The following is a 9071-nucleotide window of genomic DNA, read 5'->3' as shown; positions in this document are numbered from 1 at the left end:
CTGTATTCCTGGTGATTTATACCATTGCTCTGGTTTTATGACACTTCTCTGACTTTCCTACAGGCCATGGGCAAGAATTTTGCTTTAGTGGATAATTATTATTTTGCCTGCCCTGTGTCCTCTACCTTTTCTGGGCCCTGCCCTTCTCTGGCTCCATCCCTAACAGTCCCATGTGGGTATTATGGACACTGCCCTCCTAGCTGCAGATGGCTGGTTCCAGAGTGGCTGCCTGACCAGCAGGACCAGTGAGCACAAATTCTGTTTGGCAGCTGAAGCTCAGAACCACATGTTAGTGTAGCTGTTGGTGCACTCTGTAAAAAGGTAGGGAAAGAATACAGTTGATATTTGAGGGAGGGAGAGAGGTCTGAAATGGACTTGTCCCTGGTTCGATTGTTCGATTGTTGCTTCTTGAAGTTTGGATTTTGTGAGCTGCTACTAGCTCTCCTTTTTCTGCCTATTTGCTACTCTGAGATGGATTCCTTTTTTAAAAAAGATTTTTATTTATTTATTAGAGAGACATGGAGAGGGAAAGTACAGAGGGAGACTGAGAGGAAGAAACAGACTCCCCACTGAGCAGAGAGCCTGACTTGGGGCTTCATCCCAGGATGCTGAGATCATGACTTGAGCTGAAGGCAGACGCTTGACAGACTGAGCCACCCAGGTGCCCCTCTGAGATGCAATTCTATCTCTTGCAACCCAAAGCATGCAAAAGGAATTCTTCAGTATTTTTTTAAAGATTTATTTATTTTAGAGAGTGAGAGAGTGAGCAGGAGGTAGGGACAGAGAGAGAGAATCTCAAGCATACTCCACGCTGAGCGAGGAGCCTGCCCCAGGGCTTGATCCCATGACCCTGAGATCATAACCTGAGCCGAAACCAACAAGAGTCTGGAGCTTAACTGACCACATTGCCCAGGTGCTGCAAGAATTATATGTGAATGGAATAAAGCCTAGAACAGTAGACTTAGGTCAGGTCAGGTGTTGGTTCCATCTCATTTTACCTATGGGAAAACTGAAGCTCAGAACCTGCAATGAACCACCTATAGCCACACAGCTTGTGAGCAATGGAGCCAGGACACAAACACACGGGCCCCTGGCTGTCTGCCCCTCTGAGTCACAACTTCAAGGCTCTTTTCATGACTCTGATGCCCTGAATGCTGTATGGCATAGGGTGGCTAGCCTTCTTTCTTTCTTTACCTCGACTTCCCCATCTGTCCCTGTGGGCACACAATTCCTGGCAGAAGAGAAGCAAACCAGATGTTATCCATGTGGGCTGCTTTGAGTTCTCAGGGCCTACAAAAGGCTATTATTATTTAATTACTGCAAATGGTAATTATAAGGGAAGGTAATTGTCTGCCCTTTTATTATAGCACTTTTGCCCTTTTTCTCTGGCAGCCTCCAGGCCAGTCGTAAAAGACAACTAGGTCCAGATCTGCCGTGACAGCCCATCACTGGAGGATTGTGGAGAGCAGCTGGGGGGAAGGGCTGTAAATAGTTACTGCTATCACTTTCTGAAGGTGATTTGTGGATAATACAGCCCTTCTATACCCACAGACTCCTTAGATCCTATGGGAAATGAGTAATAACACTCGAGAACTGGCCAGGTCCTGGGCATTGTGCCCTCCCTAAATGTAAAATGCCCAGCTAGATGCCTCACTTATAGTAAATGCTTGGTAAACGGTGGTGTATACAATTTCTAATCCAACACGCTATCCTGTGAAATAAGGATTATTATCCACCTTTCATAAATGAGCAGACTGGAGATGCCCTCGAGTTGCTAGTGAGAGAGAGAATTTGAACTGTGTGCCCCCGATCTGAAAGCATGCTTTTTTTCACCTACAACTCACCACAGATACTACTGGCCCAAGTCACAGTTGAAGAAACTGAGGCCCAGCTTGCCCCAGTTCATCGAGGGATTTAACAGAGTCAGGACCTGGATCGGCATGTCCTGCCCCGCTGAGCTGGGGCTCAGATGTGCTGCTGGCTCTGCTGTACCTCCTGTCCTTCCCCCTGTCACCTCTCCCACATCCCACAAGCCCCCAGCTCACTACTAATGGTAGAGACACAAAAGATGAATAGGACATAGTCTTGACCCTCTGGCTGAGCAAAAGCTAAGCTAAATGGTAGATCTGGGGGCCCCAGCATAAGGCTGGTCTATGTAACCAGCCGTCACTGCCCATGATGGACATTGCTAATCAGCCACAGCGTTCTCTGTGTTTAAAGCTCAGATTTTGAGTCCTTGGAGATTTAAATAAAAATTTGCTAGAATTTCCTCCTTCACATTTTGTGGAAATCTGATGATATCTCCAAGATTTCTTCAAGGTTCAGTGACTTATGAAGTCTTGGTCACTTACTGCTCTGATTTTCCATTCCCAGTGTGCCTTCATTCTCTTCTCTGCCTGTTGTCATCTCTGCTCAGGGCCAATCTGGGCCCCCCAGTGCCAACCAAACATCCAGCATGCAGTGCATTTTACTGAAGGCTTGAGGAAACCAAGTTGGGGGGGGGGAGGTGTCATGGCAATGCAAAGGGCAGACAGTTGAGTAATATCTGTTTGACAAGTTCTGTACCTGTCCACTGGCACCCCTCTCTTCTAGCTCAGCCATTTCACTGAGCATTCCCATATTTCAGTACTCACATACTCCAGCTCATCCATTTTCTGAGCCCCCTCACCTTCAAAAATTCAACCTCCATCATTTTTTTTAATTGGATGAATGCATCAACAAATATGTATTGAGTTTACAGTCTGCTGTCAAATCATGGGATTAGAAATCTGAATGCAGAATTATAGCTGGGATAAGTATACAAAAAAAAAAAAAGAGAGGTGCACGGAGCTATGAGGTCATCCTGAAGATAACAGATGGCCACCCTGAGCATGTGGCTATGAGCATGGTGTGTTGCATGAGTGGGTGTTCATCAGGTGATGGGGGACATGGTGGATGTGGTTAGGTTAGGGCATATGCTAGGAGGAGGGTACTGCAAAGGCTGTGTGACAAAAGCAATCAGCATGTCTTCTGTGAGCTCACATGAGGCCTGCATGGCTGGACCACCATGGCCAAGGGGGAAAGTAGTCCTGATAGAGCATGGAGGCTTTTGGAGGGGCCAGACCAGAAACAGACACTTGGGAACCACAATCCCTATCATTTCATCATGTAGAGCAATTTAGGTCTCTGTCTCTTGCTCAGCTCCTGGACAACATTGGTATATCCTAACGTCCATTAACAGCTCTGCTCACAGAGAGCCAAACACTCTGAGTCTCTCCAGATGAAGCAGTAGAACTTTTTCCTTCCCCATTCATTTCCCTCTGACCCAAATGGAATGGAGGGTACACAGAGATGTGGTTTCACACCAGGATGAGTTACGCTACTACCTTAAGAAGATGGAGTGGACAGTTTGGGATTTAAACAACCCTTTTCCGTGTTATAACTTGGATGGTACAGAAGTTTCTGTTGGGGGTAGAGAAGTGTGGGCCGGTGTCCATAGGGAGGATTTTCCAGGAGAGGTGAAGTACTGGTAGCCACATCACCATGGCCTCACACATGATCTCATGTAGACTTGCCCCATGAAGTAGGTGTCATCACGCTAAGTTTGCACAGGAGAGAACCAAGGCTCAAAGAGAGGAAGAAACTTGCCTGCAATTAGCAGCCGATAAGTGATAAGCCAGGGTACAATCCAGCTCTGACTGGACTCTAGAACCTAATCTATCATCTTAAACTCCATGGCCATCTTGAGGGGAGCAAAATGAACGAAGGTGAAGAGGGTGAATGGGCTGGGAATTTACATGCTCACTCACTCAGCCTCTCAGCTACAGGCACACAGTGCCCACTGGCACCAGGTTCTCCCAACCACAAGTAGGAGGACTTTGGCTGCAGGCCTGGCCCCAACACTGAGCCAACCACTTTCCTTCCTGGGCCTCAGTTTTCCTCCCTGTGAAATGGGGGATAACGTTCCTGCCAGCCTCTCTCCCGGGGCCTCTGGGGGCTCCTATTAATTAGAAAGTGCTTGTGTTGATGCTTGACATTAATTTAGTTCTGGTGGGAGGTATACCCCATTTGGAGGATGGCGAAGGGGCTAGCTTGAGTAGAGGGCAAGGAGAGAAAGAGGAAAATCTCTGGGCATTAAGGTCCCACCGTGAGCAAGCTGGAGATGGAATGTTAGGAAGCCAGCCTTGTGCTTAGCATGACAGGAGTTACAGGGCCTGGGAGTTGCCTGGACATCTCCCACTTTGTAGCTCCTTGGATCAGTCACCAAGTCTTTTTTTTTTTTTTTTTTAAGATTTCATTCATTTATTCGTGAGAGACACACAGAGAGAGGCAGAGACACAGACAAGAGGGAGAAGCAGGGTCCTCACAGGAAGCCCAAGGTGGGACTCGATCCCTAGACTGGGATCATGCCCTGAGCTGAAGGCAGACGCTCAGCCACTGAGCCACCCAGGCGTCCTGTCACCGAGTCTTTAACATGTCTCACATCTGTCCACTTCTTTCCACCTCTGCTAAAACCACTGCCTCTGTTTACCTGGGAGACTTTGAAAATCTCCCTACTGGCCTCCCTGGTTTTCTGCTTTGCCCATTCCAGTCCATTCTTTCCCCAGCAGCCACATGGGCCTTTTGAAATAAAATGCGATCATATCGCATCGCTGCCTAACGCCTGTCTCCTCATGACTGCCTATTGTTCTCAAGCTAAATCCTTGCCAGGGTGCTTCTGAGACATCCAGCCCAGAGGGTCACCTTGCAGCCCCCCTTACTTCACTCCTGCTCCATGGTCCCTTGTGGTCCTTCAATATGGCCAGCTCCTCCTGGCCCCAGGACCTGCACACATGGTTCTCCCTGCCAGAAATGCTCTAGTCCCCTCTCTTTCGTGGGCTCAGCTTCAATGTCCCTTCCTCTGAGAAGCTCTCTCTGGTCTTTTCTTACCCGCACCCTAGACACCTCGCATCTCTCTTTTGCAGCTCTTAGGAGACAAATAATCATCTGAGCGCTTTCTTGTTAAATTCTGTCTCCTGAAATTAAGGTCTTCTTTCTTCTTCTAGAGGAACATTGTACTTCCCAGCCTTGCAGTTGAGCAGGGCCATGTGACTAGTCTTGCACAGTGGATAGTGAGGAAAGGTGATGTGTGTCCCCTCCTGGCTGAAGCACTGGAATACCTAGCAGGATTCACCAGTTTTCTATTCTCCTGTGATTGGTAACTAAAAAGCCTACCTGTTTCCTTCGGTGGGTAGAGCTTCAAGGTGTGCAGGGACTCCTCAGCCTAGGTTTCTGGGCCACTAGAGTAGAGGATCCAGGATGAACATGTGGCAAAAAGGGAGAAAGAAACTACTCTGGTGTGATGTCACTGAGGTTCCAGAGTTCTTTGTTACTGCAGCATAATCTTATTTATCTTGACTAATTAATAATCCTAATTAATGCTCTATTAGAGCAGGGCCTGGATCTTATTACTACCTCTCTAGCGTCTGGGACCCTAACTGTGACATAGAAGAAGAGCTGTATAAATATTTGTTGAATGAATGAATGAATGAGTGAAAAAATAGAACATGTAAGGCATGGTTTCTTTCTCAAAAAATTAAATCTCGTCCAAGGGACAGATACTTATATATACAACAGTTAGAATATAATCAGGGGCTAGACTATAAAAATTAAAGAAGATGGAGGTAGCTCATTGGTTGGAATAGTCATGGAGGGCTTCCTGAAAAAGAATGAGGATTTGAAGAATTGTAGTGGATGAGAGTGGACTTGTAGTCCACTTCATCATTTGTCCATCCATTCAGCAAACATTTATTCTAATGCATCTTGATAAGTGCTTTGCCAGCAGTGTGGCCAGAGGACCATGGTGCTCTTGGGAACCAGTGGAAAATACCTCTTTCCATGCAGAGGATCTAGAACAGCTTCACAGAGCAAGTGATGGTTGAGCCGAGGCTTGACGAGTGGGTGTTCACCAGAGACTCAGGAAATGGGAGAAAAGGACTAAAGGTCCCAGGCAGAGGGAAGAACAGCATGTGCAAAGTCCTTAGAAGAGAGATGACCAGGTCTAAGATGGTAGTCCACTTTGGCTGGCTGGAGCATAACTTTGCAAGAGGCTGGTGAAGCAGAGATGGATCAGATCATGGCACCCTCTGCCCATAAATCCCTTAGAAAGACCTCAGCTCAGCAATCAAAGCCTTCAGGATTCTGTCTTCCATCTCCCTCCACACCCTAAACTCCAGTGCCTTTGCATGTGCTATTCCAAGTGTCTGGAATTACAGTGATGGTGATAATTGTAACGTAATATTTGTTGGGCCCTTAGAACGCCCTAGGTGCTGTGTCAAGCATCCTTTCGTTGAACAAGGACATCAACAATGATGTGGGTTTGTACACTTTTTTAGGATTTTTTTCTTTAGTAGTAGACTGTATTGGAACAGTTTTAGATTTACAGAAAAATGGAGCAAATACTGCAGAGAGTTCCCATATATCCCCCATCCAGTTTTCCCTGCTGGTAAGCTCTTAAGTTAGTGTGTTTGTTACATTTTATTACAATTACTGATGAATACTTTTACTGATACATTATTATTAACTAAAATCCATAGTTTAAGAAGATTTCCTTAGTCTTCACCTAATGTCTTTTTTTGTGTTCCAAGATCCCACCGATGATACCACAGTATATTTAGCTGTTTTATCTCTTTAGGCTTCCCTGGGCTTTAACAGGTTCTGAGACTTTATACTCTGTGCTGACCCTGACAGTTTTGAGGAGTATCAGTTGGGAATTTTTTTAGGTTGTTCCACAATTTGAGCTGGCGTGATGGTTTTCTCATGACAAGACTGGTGTTACAGGTTGTGCGGGGGAAGACTATAGAGGTAAAGTACTACTTTTATCACATAACGTCAAGTATGCGTTTGTGACTGTTGGTGTTAGCTTGGCTGAGGTAGTACTGTCAGGTCTCCCCACTGTGGAGTTACTCTCTTCTCCCTCTCTTTCCGTACTGTACATTTTGTAGGAAGTCACCAGGTGCAGCCCACACCTAAAGAGCCTAGAGTTTGCTTCCCATCCTTGAATATCTCCATAAATTGTTTTTGAAATATTTTGCACCAGATATTTGTCTCCTTTCTTATTATTATCTCACTGAGCTTCTCAACAACGGGTTGACACTTTTATCACCTCCATTTTCCTGGAAACTGAAAGGTCCTCCCTTATTCCTCACCTAGCTCACCCCAGATCTAGTTTCAGAACTTCCCCACCTCCCTGAGAGAGTGGCCTCCTCTGAGTCCTCCCCCGCCCCTTGTGCTTTGCAATCCCAACTCATTCCTGCCACACTGTGTTTCTGTGCCCTGCCCTGCCCTGTGCTGGCACTGTGCTTGGGGCTTGAAAGCAAACGGACTAAGTAGGCCCTGACCTCCAGCTGCTCGCAGCCTAGGCGTCCTGTGCAAGACTGGACTCCCCATGGGGGCAGGAACTTTGTCCAACCTGCTCGCAGCTGTTGGCAGCCAATCAGCACAGCGTGGGATCGTAGGTCCTCAATCACTATTTACCCAATTGGGGAATGCTTCCGGGAGGACCAGCACACCCCGGCAGGTGATGTGTGTGTGTGTGTGTGTGTGTGTGTGTGTTCTTCCCTGGGGACTGGGAGCTCCCTGAGGGCAGGCCAGCCCTGATTCCCCTGGCCCAGAGGCTGAGTGGCAGCGAGTGTCACAGGGGTCGGAGCCGGTGAGAGGACCCAGGGGCCCCCAGGGGACCCCTCCGCAGGTAGAAGTGAAGTTTGGGAGCTGACACAGCCCGGGAGGCCGAATCCGAAGCACTTGGTGACTGATTGGCTGGGGAGGGTGAGGCGGGAGGAGGAGTCACACGCAGATGGCTCGAGGTCTGGAGCTGGGGGACAGCCGGTGCCACCTCTGATAGACTCTGCGAGAAGAGCCGCTGACAGCCTCGGGCGGCCCCACCCTCGGGGGCTCGGGCCTAGGGCCAGGGATGGCCGGAGCCGGCAGAGGGAGGGGTGGCCTGGCCAGTGCAAACTTCTGCCCCCATCCCCATGTCCTCGTCTTAACAACAACAACAACAACAAAAAATCTCAGCCTGGATTCTGAGCTCGGTCGCCGGTTACCAGGTGTGGGGACCCAGCCCGGGGGTCCCCGCCCGCCTGCCCTCTGCGCAGGAGACCCCCGGGGGCGGCCCGGCCCCGCCGGCCCCGGGGCCCGAGCCCGCCAGCACCGCGGGGCGGGGGCGCTGAGGCTGCGGCGGCGGCGGCGGCGGCGGCGGCGGCGGCCCGGCCTGGGCGGGACAATGGCCGCGGCCGCCGGGGCCCCGGGAGCCCCCGCGCTGGGGAAGGGGCTGGCCTAGGGCCCGGCGCCGGTGCCCTCCCCGCGCGGCTCGGGCGGGCGGAGGGGGGCGACGAGTTCCTTTGTGGCTTTGCCGCGGGCGCGGCGCGGGCGGGGGGCGCGGCGCAACTTTGCCAGGCGGCGGCGGCGGCGGCGGCGGCGGCGGCGGCGGCGGCGAGCGCGAGACGAGGCCCCGGGGCCCGAGCGGGGCCCCCAGCGCGGCCCGCCCCCGCCCCCCGCGCGGCCCCCTCCCCTCGCGCGCCGTCGCCCGCGCCCGGCGCTGCCCACTCGCGGGAGCCCCCGGGGCCGGACGGGCTGCGCAGCCGGAGAGGCGGGGGCCCGACGCGGCCCCCCCCGGAGCCGGGCGCCCTGCGCGGGGGCTCGCGGAGCGCACGGGGGGCCGCGCGGCGCTGCAGACCCAGCCTCCCGCCGCCGCCGCCGCCGCCGCCTCGGCGCTTGCAGAACCCAGAAGTGAACAGCAGGCGACCCGGAAGGTTTGCGCGCGGCTCCGCACCGAGCCGGAGCCCGAGCCGGAGCCCGAGCCGGAGCCCGAGCCGGAGCCGGAGCCGGAGCCGGAGCCCCAGCCCGGCCCTGCACGGGCCGCCGGGCGCGGGGCTGCGGCCGCGTCCCGGAGCCGCCGCCAGCACAGCCAGGTCCGTGCGGGCCCGGGGCGCGCGGGGAGCGGGCCCGGCGGCGGCGGGCGCCCGCCCGCGGGAAAGTTGCGCCGAGTTTCGGGCGGGGGCGCGGGCCGGGCGCGGGCGCTGTCAGCGCGGGCCGGGGCGCTCCGAGGGCCC

The 9071-nt window shown here is 52.1% G+C and overlaps 1 protein-coding gene across 3 annotated transcripts in view; it reads left to right on the top strand.

Annotated features, from left to right (window-relative positions):
• The first annotated feature begins 7814 nt into the window (after nucleotides 1-7814).
• Nucleotides 7815-9071, top strand: part of ZNF362 (zinc finger protein 362) — a 40091-nt gene continuing 38834 nt past the window's right edge. For 2 of the 3 annotated variants that reach the window (XM_041766231.1, XM_041766229.1), the window contains exon 1: nucleotides 7815-8066. The gene's annotated coding sequence lies outside the window, so the exon portion shown is untranslated. Of the gene's footprint in view, nucleotides 8067-8783; nucleotides 8931-9071 lie in introns of those variants that run through there. The other variant, XM_041766228.1, reaches the window with a different exon arrangement.

Source organism: Vulpes lagopus, chromosome 8 (genome assembly GCF_018345385.1).
Source record: "Vulpes lagopus strain Blue_001 chromosome 8, ASM1834538v1, whole genome shotgun sequence".
NCBI classification, from domain to species: Eukaryota; Metazoa; Chordata; class Mammalia; order Carnivora; family Canidae; genus Vulpes; species Vulpes lagopus.
The sequence above is the reverse complement of the archived record's forward strand: the minus strand, read 5'-3'. Positions and strand labels throughout refer to the sequence as shown.